This window comes from Bufo bufo, chromosome 1 (assembly GCF_905171765.1).
Source record: "Bufo bufo chromosome 1, aBufBuf1.1, whole genome shotgun sequence".
Classification (NCBI taxonomy): Eukaryota; Metazoa; Chordata; class Amphibia; order Anura; family Bufonidae; genus Bufo; species Bufo bufo.
Window position 1 is genome coordinate 336,479,840 of NC_053389.1, and position 16,553 is coordinate 336,496,392.

The following is a 16,553-nucleotide window of genomic DNA, read 5'->3' on the forward strand; positions in this document are numbered from 1 at the left end:
TATTGGCTGTTTGTTTCAGTTTTACAAAAAAAGCATTTTTGAAAAAAAAATCTTTTTTAGTGTCTCCATATTCTGAAAGCCATAGTTTTTTTTTTTTTTTTGGGTGACTGTCTTATGTAGGGCCTCATTATTTGTGGTATGAGAAGGCAGTTTGATTGATACTATGTTAAGGTGCATATGATTTTTTGATCACTTGGTAATAGACTTTTTGTGTTGTAAGATGACAAAAAAATAGCTTTTTTGACACACATTTTATTTAATTTTTTTACGGTATTAATCTGAGAGGTTAGATCTAGAGATGTCGCGAACATAAAATTTTCCGTTCGCGAACGGCGAACGCCAATTTTCGCAAATGTTCGCGAACGGGCGAACCGGGCGAACCGCCATAGACTTCAATAGGCAGGCGAATTTTAAGACCCACAGGGACTCTTTCTGGCCACAATAGTGATGGAAAAGTTGTTTCAAGGGGACTAACACCTGGACTGTGGCATGCCGGAGGGGGATCCATGGCAAAACTCCCATGGAAAATTACATAGTTGACGCAGAGTCGGGTTTTAATCCATAAAGGGCATAAATCACCTAACATTCCTAAATTGTTTGGAATAACGTGCTTTAAAACATCAGGTATGATGTTGTATCGATCAGGTAGTGTAAGGGTTACGCCCGCTTCACAGTGACAGACCAAACTCCCCGTTTAACGCACCGCAAACAACCGCAAACAGTCCATTTGCACAACCGCAAACTCCCTATTTGCACAAGGTTGGATACCAAGCTAGCCATGTCCCGTTCCTTGTCCTCACTGACATCATTGAAGGTCTCTTCCTCCACCCAGCCACGTACAACACCAAGGGTCCCCGAAAGGTGACAACAAGCCCCCTGGGACGCCTGCTATAGTTGGTCTTCCACCTCCTCAAAGCCAACTTCCTCCTCTGACTCCTCTTCTTCAGACTAAACTCTCTGTGTTGCCGCAGGTCCAGCAATCGACTGCTTCTGGTGGTGATGGTGACCACAACTCTTCCTCTTCATGCTCATCTACGGTCTGATCCAGCACTCTTCGCAGGGCACGCTCCAGAAAAAACGCATATGGGATGAGGTCGATGATGTTGCCTTGGGAGAGGCATGTGTAGGATACAGCTGGGTACTACTTTGCCCAGATTGTAGGCTGTAAGCCCAGGAGAGGCATGTTAGAGTAGGACCCATCTGATTAGAAGCCACCTTGTCGTCTGGTAGATGGGCCCGAAATATTTTTGATCAATTATATTCGCAAAGAGCTTCTAGCTGCATTTGCAGTAAGTATGGCCACCAAGCAGTTATTTTTTCAGTGTTTGCTTATATCTTTGTGCAATTGACTAGCAGAGTGCTGCTACCTGTAGTTCTACTAATCCAGTTGCCTTGGGTTTGACTGTCACCTCCGCAAAAGGACACATGAGCCTACAGCCATTGTGCATGAGCGTTCAGTAACGCGGCAAAAAAATACCCAACTCCGCAGAGGCTGTCCTCTTTTTTTTTTTATTAAAAAAAATCTGTTCTTAACAGTTTAATCTCTGTTTTGTCCCCTATCAGGGGCCGGTGTATGGAATAGATTTTAGGAACCGGGAGATGGAAAAAGATGCTTGGTCGGTCCTCTTACTTCCAATTTGGGGCACTGCGCGTACGCCTTGCAATGTACTGTGCCGCCAGATATGAGTGGTGTGTTTAAGTAGTACTATTCCTATCAGTTCAATCCCTGTTACGTCCCCTATCAGGAGACGTGTATGGAATAGATTTTAGGACCCGGGAGATGGTAAAAGATGCTTGGTCGGTCCTCTTACTTCCAATTTGGGGCACCCTCGCGTGCGCCGTGTAATGTACTGTGCAATCCCAATATGAGTGGTGTGTTTAAGTAGTACTATTCCTATCAGTTTATTCCCTGTTACGTCCCCTATTATTATTATTATTATAATTAGGTGTGTTAAGTAGTAACTATTCCTATCAGTTTAATCCCTGTTACGTCCCCTATCAGGGGCCGGTGTATGAAATAGATTTTAGGAACCGGGAGATGGAAAAAGATGCTTGGTTGGTCATCCTAGTTCCAATTTGGGGCACTGCGCGTGCGCCGTGCAATGTACTGTGCAACCAGATATGAGTGGTATGTTAAGTAGTACTATTCCTATCAGTTTAATCCCTGTTACGTCCCTTTCAGGGGACGTGTATGGAATAGAGTTTAGACAACCCCAAAGAGTTGTCAATAGTTGACACACTCATGACATGAATTTTTTTCCTCTATGCGTCAATCTTGGTGTAGTGATGACTGTGCTCGTGCGCACGTTTGGGAGATTGCAGGCGATGGGGGTTTTTCAAAGCCTATGGTCGTGCTGAGGTAGTTCAGTGACAGTTAAGTGACCCAGAAAATTCTGCATTGTGGGCCCATTGTTGGCCTAGTAGGCTTTAATGATCACCTTAGATGATCACAGAGAAAATTAATGTTTTGTCTATGCAAAATTATCCAGCCGATCGCTTTTGGTCTGTTCACAATGAAGCAACGACCTTATCATCTGGGGTGTGCCAACATTGCCAATGCCAACACACTCATCGAGGTGGTTGCTTCATTGTGATACGCAAGCCCCTATACCACAACAAGGTAACGATCACGAAGGGGAATTGACACATGTATGTGCCTTTTTTTTTGTTTTGTTTTTGCAGCCACAGTGCAGCACCAGAGGCCAGAAAAATTAGGCATGTACACATGCCTGAAAAATTAGGTATTGTTGCAGCCGCTGCTGTAGCAGCGGCCAGAAAAATTGATGTTTTCCAGGCAGAAAGTGCACTAAAACATTTTGGCTTGAACCCTAGTTGATGGCAGATAAGTCACGCAAGTCATCCGGCATGCAGAGATAAAATACAGCAGCGTGTGGACCATTTTTAGCCCAAGGCAGCTCATCTCATCACCAGGCCTTTTTTAGTCAAATGTATCGCCCACTGTCAGTCCATTCGGGATCCATGCCTCATTCATCTTAATAAAGGAGAGGTAATCTAGACTTTTTTGACCTAGGCAACTTCTCTTCTCAGTGGCAATACCTCCTGCTGCACTGAAGGTCCTTTCTGACAGGACACTTGAAGCGGGGCAGGCCAGAAGTTCTATTGCAAATTGGGATAGCTCAGGCCACAGGTCAAGCCTGCACACCCAGTAGTCAAGGGGTTCATCGCTCCTCAGAGTGTCGCTATCTGCAGTTAAGGCGAGGTAGTCTGCTACTTGTCGGTCGAGTCGTTCTCTGAGGGTGGACCCCGAAGGGCTGTGGCGATGCGTAGGACTTAAAAAGCTCTGCATGTCCTTTATCAACATCACGTCTGTAAAGCGTCCTGTCCTTGCCGGCGTGGTCGTGGTAGGAGGATTATTTTCACCTCTTCCCCTGTTAGATTCCCGTTGTGCTGTGACATCACCTTTATACGCTGTGTAAAGCATACTTTTTAATTTATTTTGGAACTGCTGCATCATTTCTGACTTGCGGTAATTCGGTAACATTTCAGGCACTTTCTGCTTATACTGGGGGTCTAGTAGCGTGGCCACCCAGTACAGGTCGTTCTCCTTCAGCCTTTTTATACGAGGGTCCCTCAACAGGCACGACAGCATGAAAGACCCCATTTGCACAAGGTTGGATGCCGAGCTACTCATGTCCTGTTCCTCGTCCTCAGTGATCTCACTGAAAGTCTGTTCTTCCCCCCAGCCACGTACAACACCACGGGTACCAGATAGGTGACAACGAGCACCCTGGGATGCATGCTGTGGTTGGTCTTCCTCCTCCTCCTCAAAGCCACATTCCTCATCTGACTCCTCTTCCTCACACTCCTCTTCCAGCGTTGCCACAGGTCCAGCAAACGATGCTGATAAGGCTGTTTCTGGTGGTGATGGTGACCACAACGCTTCCTCTTCCTCTTCACGCTCATCTACGGCCTGATCCAGCACTCTTCGCAGGGCACGCTCCAGGAAGAAAACAAATGGGATGATGTTGCTGATGGTGCCTGACTAGGTTTGTCACCTCCTCAAAAGGACGCATGAGCCTACAGGCATTGTGCAAGATCGTCCAGTAACGTGTCAAAAAAAATCCCAGTTCCGCAGAGGCTGTCCTAGCACCCCGGTCATACAAATACTCGTTGACGGCTTTTTCTTGTTGGAGCAGGCGGTCAAACATTAGGAGTGTTGAATTCCAACGTGTCGGGCTGTCGCAAATCAAGCGCCTCACTGGCATGTTGTTTTGCCGCTGGATATCTGAAAAGTGCGCCATGGCCGTGTAGGAACGCCTGAAATGGCCACACACCTTCCTGTCCTGCTTGAGGACGTCCTGTAAGCCTGGGTACTTATGCACAAAGCATTGTACAATCATATTCAACACATGTGCCATGCACGGCACATGTGTCAACTTGCCCAAATTCAATGCCGCCAACAAATTGCTTCCGTTGTCACACACCAATTTGCCGATCTCCAGTTGGTGCGGAGTCAGCTACTGATCCACCTGTGCGTTCAGGGTGGACAGGAGTGCTGGTCTGGTGTGACTCTCAGCTTTCAGCAAGTCAACCCCAAGACAGCGTGACACTGTCGTATCCAGGATGTGGAATAGCCCCTGGGGAGCTGGGGGGGGGTGCCGTTGATGTGGAGCAAGACGCAGCAGCAGAGGAGGACTCAGCCGAGAAAGTTATGGAAGAGGATGGAGTAGGAGGAGTAGAGGAGGTGGCAGCAGGCCTGCCTGCAAGTCGTGGGGGTGTCACCAACTCCTCTGCAGAGCCACGCATTACATGCTTGGCAGCCGTCAGCAGGTTTACCCAATGCGCAGTGTAGGTGATATACCTGCCCTGACCGTGCTTTGCAGACCAGGTATCAGTGGTCAGATGGACCTTTGCCCCAACACTGTGTGCCAGACATTCCATTACTTCCTTTTGCACAATCGAGTACAGGTTGGGGATTGCCTTTTGTGCAAAGAAATTGTGTACCTTCCACTGCGGTGTCCCAATAGCTACAAATTTTTGGAAGACCTCAGACTCCACCAGCTTGTATGGTAAAAGCTGGCTGGCTAAGAGTTCCGACAAGCCAGCTGTCAGACGCCGGGCAAGGGGGTGACTTTGTGACATTGGCTTCCTACGCTCAAACATGTCCTTGACAGACACCTGACTGTGGGCAGATGAGCAGGAACTGCTCAAGGCGAGAGACAGAGTGGCGGATGGTTGAGAGGTGGCAAGGAGGACAGCAGTGGTTGACGTGGCTGAAGATGCTGGACCAGGAGGAGGATGGCGGCTTTGAGTTTGTGTGCTGCTTGTACTCATGTGTTGATCCCATAGGCGTTTGTAATTTTAGATCATGTGCCTTCGCAAAGCAGTTGTACCTAGGTGGGTGTTGGACTTCCCACGACTCAGTTTCTTTTGGCACAGGTTGCAAATGGCATCGCTGGTGTCAGAGGCAGACACACAAAAAAAATGCCACACTGCTGATCTCTGCAATGACGGCATTCTGGTGGTGGCAACAGCATGCGTTGATTGGCATGCTGTCTGGCTGACCCCGGGTGCCGATGCATGTTGTCTGACTGTGCCACTAGCTCCTTGCGACGACCTCCCCCTGCTTCCAACTCGTCTCCTCCTCCTCTCTGTCTCCCCATCTGAACTTTCCCCCTGTTCTTCTTCTCTTCAAGCGGGCACCCACGTGACAGCCACGGACACATCGTCATCATCAACCGCTTCATTTGTATCTGACAACTCAGCAAAGGAAGCAGCAGCGGGTACAACATCATCATCATCACATCGTACGTCCATGTGTGTAATGCTGCCTGACTGAGACATATCCCTGTTATCTACATCCTCTGGCAATAATGGTTGCGCATCACTCATTTTTTCCAACTGATGTGTAAATAACTCCTCTGACAGATCAAGTGAAGCGGCTGTGGTGCTAGTGTTGGTGGTGGCGGCAGGCGGGCGAGTGGTAACATGAGAGGTGCCCGAAGCTGAGCTGGAGGAGGTTGGTGCGTTAAGGTTCCGAGCGGAAGCTGTAGAAGATTGGGTGTCCTGTGTTAGCCAGTCAACTATGTCCTCAGAACTTTTCGAGTTCAGGGTACGTGGCCTCTGAACACTGGGCATTATTCTAGGGCCAAAGGGAATCACAGCACCACATCACATCACGGTGCGGGGTGGCCTGCCTCTGCCTGTCATTTTTTTTTTTATTAGTTTAGTTGTACTATGCGTGCAAGCTACTGTGACACCAGATATGAGTGGCACTGTGCACTGGCAGAAGTTGGCAGAGTAGATGCTGTAGGCCTGACACACACGCTTGCAGACAACTAACTGCTATTCAATCTATTACAGTCAAAATTGTAGTTTTTTTTATTTATGTAAACTACTGTGACACCAGATATGAGTTATACTGATGTGACAATGTGCACTGGCAGGGCCTGAAACACACACACATTAAGGCAACTGACTGCTATTATTTCACAGTCAAAATTGTATATATATATTTTTTAATGTAAACTACTGTGACACCAGATATGAGTTGCACTGGTGTGACACTGTGCACTGGCAGGGCCTGAAACACACACGCGTTAAGGCAACTGACTGCTATTATTTCACAGTCAAAATTGTATTTATTTTTTAGTTGTAAACTACTGTGACACCAGATATGAGTTGCACTGGTATGAAACTGTGCACTGGCAGAGCCTGAAACACACACACGTTAAGGCAACTGACTGCTATTATTTCACAGTCAAAAAAGTTTTTTTTTTTTTTTTTAAATGCAAGCTACTGTGACACCAGATATGAGTGGTGGCACTGGGCAAATGGGCACAGTATACGCTGTGAGCCTGACACATACGCTGGCAGGAAACTGCAATTAGATTACACATGAAAAAAAGCTGACTGATGTTTTAGGGCTTTTTGGGGTGCTGTCCTTACAGCAGAGATCAGATGAGTCTTTCAGGACTGTAGTGGACACTGAATACACTAGCCTAGCTATCGATTTCCCTATTAAATCAGCAGCAGCTACACTGTCCCTCCTCTCACTAAGAATGCAGCTTCCGAATGAATCTAAAATGGATGCTGTCCAGGAGGTGGGAGGGTCTGGGAGTGAGGGTATGATGCTGATTGGCTGGAATGTGTCTGCTGACTGTGAGGTACAGGGTCAAAGTTTACTCAATGATGACGAATAGGGGGCGGACCGAACCTCGAATATGTTTGCCTGCCGCGGCGAACGCGAACAAGCTATGTTCGCCGGGAACTGTTCGCCGGCGAATAGTTCGGGACATCTCTAGTTAGATCATGTGATATTTTTAAACAAGACAGAAACACAGAAAATATAGTGGCAATTCTGGAGGAGCTGCTCAACCCCTAACACTGTGGCGTGTCTTTTATTGGGGGAGCAGCCCGACCGCATGTGGACCGCAGTAATCGACTATCCCCAGCAAAATATGCATACAATGGAGGATGTCGGCGCGGTCCACATGCACCACAAGAGCAAACTACACAGAATGTAGCAAATAATCATATAAAACACAGAGAGAGAATGCATGCACCAAACAGAAATGCTACTGACTATACTGGGAAGTCATAAATGCAGGTATTAAAAGCTGAGACTTTCGCCAATATATTCCAGTCAGGAAAATATCGGAGCCCATCATGCACCACGTCACAGTCACTCAGCATGGCAGAGGGTCCTACCACTGCTCTAACTATGGTGTGAACAAGGTCTGAGGGTGATGTAATCAAGCTCACAGCCAAGCTTCCACACAATCGCCCAGCAAGAATACTGGTGCAATGTGAACAAAGCCATACTGTGAGCCACACCCATGTCAGACCATGTGATGGAGGTTAACAGGTTAATATATTGGCGAAAGTCTCAGCTTTTAATACCTGCATTTATGACTTCCCAGTATAGTCAGTAGCATTTCTGTTTGGTGCATTCTCTCTCTGTGTTTTATATGATTATTTGCTACATTCTGTGTAGTTTGCTCTTGTGGTGCATGTGGACCTCGCCGACATCCTCCATTGTATGCATATTTTGCTGGGGATAGTCGATTACTGCGGTCCACATGCGGTCGAGCTGCTCTCCCAATGAAAGACACGCCACAGTGTTAGGGGTTGAGCAGCTCCCCCAGAATTGCCACTATATTTTCTGTAATTCTGTCTTGTTTGATATGTAGTGTGTGTGCCTTTACCTGGCATTCTAACACTCTTTTGCACCTGTTAACCTCCATCACATGGTCTGACAAGGGTGTGGCTCACAGTATGGCTTTGTTCACATTGCACCAGTATTCTTGCTGGGCGGTTGTGTGGAAGCTTGGCTGTGAGCTTGATTACATCACCCTCAGACCTTGTTCACACCATAGTTAGAGCAGTGGTAGGACCCTCTGCCATGCTGAGTGACCGTGACGTGATGCATGATGGGCTCCGATATTTTCCTGACTGGAATATATTGGCGAAAGTCTCAGCTTTTAATACCTGCATTTATGACTTTCCAGTATAGTCAGTAGCATTTCTGTTTGGTGCATTCTCTCTCTGTGTTTTATATGATATTTTTAAACAGCAGCTTCTTACAGACGCGGCGATTCCTAATATGTATACTTTTTAATTATTTATGTAAGTTTTACACAATGACAGCATTTTTGAAACAATGAAAATCATGTTTTAGTGTCTCCATATTCTGAGAGCCATAGTTTTATAATTGCTAGGGCGATTGTCCTAGGTAGGTTCTAATTTTTTGCGAGATGAGATGATGGTTAGAATGGTATGATTTTGGGGTGTGTATTACTTTTTGATCGCTTGGTATTACACTTTTTGTGATGTAAGTTGACAAAAAATTGCTTTTTTAACTCCGTTTTTATTTCATATTTTTTTTGCGGTGTCCATCTGAGGGGTTAGGTCATGATATTTTTTTATAGAGCAGGTCATTTCCGGAAATGGTAATACCTAATATGTATACTTTTTCTATTTATTTAAGTTTTACACAAGTTAGGTAGGGTATATTTTTTGTGGGATAAGATTACAGTTTGATTAGCACTACTTTGGAGTGCATATAACTTTTTGATCGCTTGCTATTACACTTTTTATGACGTAAGGTGACAAAAAATAGATTTTTTGATAGTTTTAATTTTATCTTTTTTACGGTGTTCACCTGAGGAGTTAGGTCATGTGGTATTTTTATAGAGCAGGTTGGTACGGACACGGCGATACCTAATGTGTCTACTTTTTTATTTATTAAAATTTTACACAATAATATCATTTTTGAAACAAAAAAAATAATAATCATGTTTTAGTGTCTCCATATTCTGAGAGCCATATTTTTTTTTTATTTTTTTTTGGGCAATTGTCTTAGGTAGGGTCTAATTATTTGCGGGATGAGGTGACGGTTATGTTGGCCCTATTTTGGGGGGCAAACACCTTTTTAGTCACTTGGTGTTGCACTTTTAGTGATGTAAGGTGACAAAAACAGTATTTTTAGCACAATTTTAAATTTTTTTATTTTTGACTTTTTTCATCTGAGTGGTTAGGTCATGTGATTTTTTTTTTTTTTAGAGACAGTTGATACGGACGTGGCGATACCTTATATGTTTACTTTTCTTTTTTCCCTATTTTTAAAAATTTTTTTTTTTTACTTTATTTTGGGAAAAGGATGTTTTTCACAAAATTTTTTGTCCCACTCTGGGACTTCAACTTTTGGTGGTCTGATCCCCTTTACAATGCATTACAATACTTCTGTATTGCAATTCATTGGCTGTAAGTGTATTACACACTAGTGATGAGTCGCATGGGCAATATTCTATTTGCGATATTTCACAAATATTTAGTAGAATATATATCGAGAATTTGCTATTATTTTTTTGATTGTGAAAATCGGCAGTGTAATATTAGCGTAAAGCGCGCGCAATGCAGGCGTGGGTCACTTTTGCTACATTTTCCAAGCTGCTATAAGTTTCCTGAGACTGGAGAAAATGGTTGCCATGGCAGAACATTAAAAATGGCTTTATATGCAGATAGAGTGCTCCAATATATTCGCGATTGCGCTAATCAGCATTTAATGATGCGCATATTTTGGCACAATAAGTGAAACTTCACATTTTAGCAGGTCTGACTACATTTGACTGATTGGTGCACTATGTATTGTTGTGACATCACAGCACTATGTCTGTAGCATGTATGTATTGACAGCAGAACCTTTCGCACTACCTAACACACTGAACTGCAACAGCTACACTATATCACAATATAACCTACACTGACTATCTCCCACTATCTGTAATATATATATATATATATATATATATACAGTACAGACCAAAAGTTTGGACACACCTTCTCATTCAAAGAGTTTTCTTTATTTTCATGACTATGAAAATTGTAGATTCACACTGAAGGCATCAAAACTATGAATTAACACATATGTGAATTAACTATGAATTAACACAACTTTAAAAAACGACAGAAAATGGCTGCTGGGGAGGTTCTTATATGGTAAGGGGTAGGCAACTTTCCTATTGGTTGCTAGGGATGTTGCTAAGCTCAGTCAAAGACATTGCAGCCTTCTCATTGGCCCACAAGCAAAAATCTTGAATATTTGAAAATCCGAATATACAGCACTATATTCTAAATATTTGCGAATACCCGAAGTGCCGATATTCACGATTAATATTCGCTATTCTAATATTCTGCCCAACACTATTACACACTGTAATACACTTATAGCTTCCTGCCTGTCAGATCCAGGGGGCTGGATCTCACAGGCTGTCACAGAAGGCAGCCACATTAGGCTGCCTTCCCTGCCATCGGGTCCCCGTCACAGCAGCGCATGGACCCAATGGCTACCCCGCACCCGGCAGGATCCCGCACGTGCCGCGGTCAGTGCTAACAGTGGCAGTGCGAGGGTTAATGCTCCTGCATCAGTGTTTTCACTGATGCCGGCGCATACAGCAGGGGTTCGGCTATCAGTGACTGCCGGACCCCTGCCGCTGTTCGGGCGGGCGCAGCTCCTGCACCAGCCAGATCAGCATGACGTATATGTATGTCACTGGTCCTTAAGTCACGGCCAGATATGACGTACATGTACGTCATGGGTCCTTAAGGGGTTAAACAGCTACAGTTGAACCATGAATATCAGTAAATTGTGGCATAAAGTCGTGGCATAAAATATAAAGTAGGAATACCCTCTTAATTTTGGAAAATATCTACTGTCAAAGAATTATATTTTCCTAAATGCAATTTCATTGAATATTGGAATTATAGCTTTCAAAAATAAATCAAAGATTGAACAAATGGAGACATCAAAAATGTAGTTTTAATAAGCATTAAAACTTCAAGACTAATTGACTTTTACCAGTAATGTAAGGTTAAGGATTAACTTTACATCATTTTTAATTAGATATTTACCTGTCTGTAGATAAACCTTCTTCCAAGTGTACTGACTTACCGATAATTTGTTCTATTTCTCTGCATTGCTTCTTCTCAGGTTTAGACAGGTTATTATAAAATTTCAGCTTCACATGATTAATGCCATCCATAAGTTTACGTATGGCTTTGTCTACAAGGAAGATAAATGTCCCCACATATTGGCATTAAATATTTGACATTTTTTCTGTAAGAATAAATTGGGTTAATGACATTTTCAAACAATGTGGATGTGGGCAACTTTTATAGTATAAAAATTGGCATGTTTTTAATTATTAGATTATTATCTTAATGGATGCAGAAACAAAGATTAAATACGAAATGGCAATTATTTCAATAATTCTTTAAATTGTATTGTTATGAAGAACTAATGTGCCCAAAGAGCTTCTATTTTTCATGTATAGCAACAATACAATTAAGATTAGTCCATAGATCTTTTGTTTGCATGTACAGTATAACCGTGTGCTGCAATATATTGTTTGCTGTGTGCATGCTAGCTTTATGGATGTGCACCTGAGACTTTGGATGTGTTAGTCTAAATTATCTGGCTTTTATGAAGAAGAAAAACAGATAATCAGTGTCAGACTGGGGTACCAGGGGCCCCAGTGGCGTGCCTAGGGTGTTTGGCATCTGGGGCAGGTCCTTTCTCTGGCACCCCCCCCCCCCAATACTTGTACCTCTCACAGTAGTATTGCCATCATTGTACAACCTTCACAGTACTTTTGTACAGATGTGTGCCCCCTCACAGTAGTTATGGCCACATTGTGCCCTCTCACAGTAGTTATGCCCTCTCTGTGCCCCTTTCACAGTTTTAATGCCCTCTATGTGGCCCCTTCGCAATAATAATCCCTATTGTGTCCCCTTCATAGTAATAATCTTCATTGTGCCCCATTTATAGTAATAATGCCCACTGTGCCCCATTTATAGTAATAATGCCCATTGTGCCCCCTTCACAGTAATAATGCCCATTGTGCCCCCTTCACAGTAATAATGCCCATTGTGCCCACTTAATAGTAGGAATACCCACTGTGCTAGTAATGCCCCCTCTGCCCCCTCCATAGTAGAAATCCCCATTGTGCCCCCTTCACAGTAATAATGCTCATTGTGCCCCCTTCACAGTAATAATGCCCACTGTGCCCCCTTCACAGTAATAATGCTCACTGTGCCCCCTTCATTGTAGTAATGCCCTCTGGCTCTGTGCCCCCTCCATAGTACAAATGCCCATTGTGCCCCCTTCACATTAGTGTGCTTTGCGATGTACGAGTGGCTGAAGTGCATGCAAAATTTCCTGGCCATTTTTAGTATGTCTTGCAGATGGGTGGAAGACTTCAGGAACCACTTGACAACCAGATTGAACATGTTGTCAGTCTCCATGGTTCAGATTTTCATTTGTCACGGAAAAAGACAGGTGTTAGGAATCATCCTGCCATGTCTGTGTAGTTCAGACTGTCTTGCCCTTAAGTTTTCCCTCAGTCAAGATGGTGGATTGTGTCTCGGCTGGGTGCCATCTTACTTCCTGTTCCATATATAAACCTCTCAAGCCTGTTACTCATTGCTTGAGTATTGTGTTTTTAGCTCCTGCTTGTGCAGTCCTCTCGCCTGGACCTTTCTCTCTGGTTTGTTCCTCCTCCTTGTGGTTTACCCTGCTACTCCTGGACACCTGCTGACCGCTCGCTGGGTTTCTCCCTGACCTCTCGTCTGGATCCCTGCTTACATCTTTACTGTATACTGACATGGTGTGTTTGGATCCATGCCTTCGTCTTCACTGCATACTGCCACGGTGTGTATGGATCCCTGCCTTCATCTCCATTCCTGATACCTCCTCTTCTAGACTCTGGTGCCTCCTGTGTTTGGGCCTAGTCCCTGGCATTGGATTGCAGCAGTATTCCACTAGTATCGTGACACCAGCATTCGATTTATTGATGAATCACACAGAGCAGTTCCTCCCCTGTGTGACTCCGTTCGCCCAGGGAAATGAGGTACAGATCAGCGTTACACCGCCGTGCCCTGCACATGTGGTATGTTGGTGGAGCACTGTGACTTGTCCCTGCAGTGGAGGCTGAGGACATGCTGGAGGATGAGGAGGCAGAGGCGGACATTGTTGCAGGACCAACGGCGTGACAACGTGGAGGCGGAAGCGGCATGACCTGGCCAAATTGCTGCTGTGGCTGTGCAGGAACCACATTCAGCCCAGTGGGCCATAAAGGACATGTATAGTCCCTGACCGTAGTTACAGCTCCACACGTCGGCGCTGTCGTGCACTTTGCCAGACACCAACAGGGTCAAGGCCTGGCACACCTTCTGTTCTACATGTTTGTGCTGGGCTGGTACTGCCTTTTTCGCAAAGAAATGATGGCTTGGGACTCTGCACCTTGACTTGGCACAAGACATCAGTTCTCTGAAAGGTGTAGAGTCCACCACTTGGAAAGGGAGGCACTAAAGCACCAGCAGCTTGGACAGGAGCACGTTTAGCTTCTGCGCCGTTGGATGCGTGCACGCATACTGTTGTCTCTTGGCAATCGCTTCGGTGATCGATTGCTGACAGAATGACTGACGAGGAGTAGGAGCAGGAGCTTCTGGACCAGCAGAAGATGGAAATGACAGACAGCTCCCTACGGCTGAGGTGGTGGAGCCTTGACTGACTGAAACCAGGTGCGTGCCACTGTGTGATGCTGCGGCAGGCTGGACCACCTCATCGGAGAAATGGTTCTCCCAGGCCACTTTATGGTGATGCTGCATATGTTGACGCAAGGCCAACATTGGCACCCTGGCCTTGCTTTACCTTCTGCCCACATATTTTACATATGGCTATGTTGACCTCCTCCGGTGCCTTCACAAAAAACTGCCATACCGACAAGTACCTGGTTTTCCCGCCAACACTACTCAATGGCTGACTTCTACCGCCGCTGCTTCCGTGAACTCGTGCACCACTTCTTTTCCAGGCAGGTAGGCAGCTGCAAGGCGGGTGGTCTACCCCGTGACTCTTTGGCTCCCGACCTCCCACTGTTGCCACCCTGCTGACTCGCGGCCACGCTAGCGACTTGCTGGCTCAGCCGCTGCCTGACGGGAAAGCTGTTACCCTCTTCTCCTGTTGATGATGAAGCCCCTTCTTCACCCGGTTCTCAAGTTCTATCAGCTTCATCATCCTCAACGGTCTCTCTGTCACGAGCCTGACTGCTCGCAATACAAGCACCCGTGCCACTCTCCTCATCACTACTTGCCCGCCTAGCGAAGGAAGCGGAGGATGTCTTCTCCAGATCTTGGCTGGGCAGTAGCTGCTGACTCCTCTAGTAGCTCTTCCTTGCTGAAAAGTGGAGCTGAGCTTACTGCATATAGTACTTCTAGCGGTGAGGGAACAGAAAAGGACACAGGCAGGATGAGGACAGGTGAGGGCATAGGGCCTGCTCCCAGGCCATGCTAACTAACGGTTGTGTCTGACGAACCCACTGACTGTTGGCTGGGGGTGTCTGATGTCACTTGGGATGACGTGGATGACCTAGATAACCAATCAAGAACCGCTGGGTTGCTGGTCAAGACACGACAGCTAGATGACACCGGAAGATCAGGCCTCTCGCTGCAACTCCTGCTGCCACACCCCCTTACTCTGCTGCGACCTCTGCTTGCACCAGAAACCTTTAGGCCTCTGCCATTAGAGATCGCCTTGTGGTTCGCCAGGCGGTAGTTTTGCGGCAAACTTTGCTCGTTCGCTGTTCGCCGAACGGGCGAACATATGGCAATGTCCGCCGACACCATATTCTTTTACATTGTGAAGAACTTTGACCCATGACACATCCATCAGGTGGTAGAGGACAGCCAATTGAGATGTTTCAGCACATGGACATAACCCCTACCTTATAAATAAACCTGATCTGGCCACCATTTTATATTCAGTATTTTGGTATAGATAATAGGGAACAGCGGCTACACCCACAGATCAGTAATGGATATGAGCGGGAGGCCGGCAAGAGACGCCGAGAATCAGGCGGCGGGCGAGGAGGACACCTAAGAATCCGGTAAGCTAACTTATGTTTACCTCTGGATACAACTAGCGCACCTTACAGCCGGCTGGCAGATATACACAGCGCACCAGAGTTACGGATCCAGGGACTATTGAGGTTGATTTGACCTACAGTAATAGGACAACGGTATATATATTTTTGGACTGCTCAAACTGCATATTGTTATCAAGGAACGGCACGAGTGCACCTTTATCTCTTCTTTGAAGATATTACAACTATACTATAACTAAGGACCCATTATCCCTAACAAGGAGATATATATATTTAAGGTGGACGATTTACCTATTACTTATTTCCTTCACATATATTGATTTTTAGAAATTTTACACTGATGTGATTTTATTGTATGCAATATTTTAACATTTTAAGGATTGCCCATGTTTTTTGCAGTGTAGATATCCAATTAAATTAATTTATCTATTGATAATCTATTCCACGATTCATGTGTGTTCCCTTCTGCAGAGAGTGCCCCTCTTAAATTTGTGTATATATTCTATATTCAGTATTTTGCCAGTGTAGGGAGAGGTTGCTGTGTGGAGCATTGACAGACTGTTAGGGACACCAAACGCTAGCTAATAGGGCCACAAAAGTCATTTTCAGGACTGGTATAGGTGTGCTATTGATAGGTTTGACTTACTGAGGGGTGTAATATACTTTCTAACATAGAAAGTATATTATAGTGCCTTTGTATTGTGCAGCAGTTGTGTGCGGTTGTGCTGTGATACTGCGATACTGCAGCTACACAGAGTGCCAAAAGCTATTGTAACAAATTATTTCTTCTGATTTGATCTACCAGTTGCCCCCCCAAAAAACTGATTGAAGCAGGGGTGTTATATACCAATTATATACTTTCTATATAGTGCATTTGGGTGGTGCAGCATTGGTTTGTGATTTTGCTGCATTACCACAGCTGCAGATAGTGACAAACGCCATTGGAACATATCATTTAATACTGGTGTAATATACCAGTTGCCCACCCAGAAAAGTGATTGAAGCAGTGGTGTTATATACCAATAATATACTTTCTATATAGTGCATTTAGGTAGTTGTCACGCTGGACAGGATACTGTCACGGCTGTAGGTGAACAACAAGAGTATACACAGTAAAAAGAGCTACTGACCGGACCCAAACTAGGGAGGATA

The 16,553-nt window shown here is 45.1% G+C and overlaps 1 pseudogene; it reads left to right on the forward strand.

Annotated features, from left to right (window-relative positions):
* Positions 1-1,495: 1,495 nt before the first annotated feature.
* On the forward strand, positions 1,496-1,674 carry LOC120987373 (annotated as a pseudogene).
* The last annotated feature ends 14,879 nt before the right edge of the window (positions 1,675-16,553 follow it).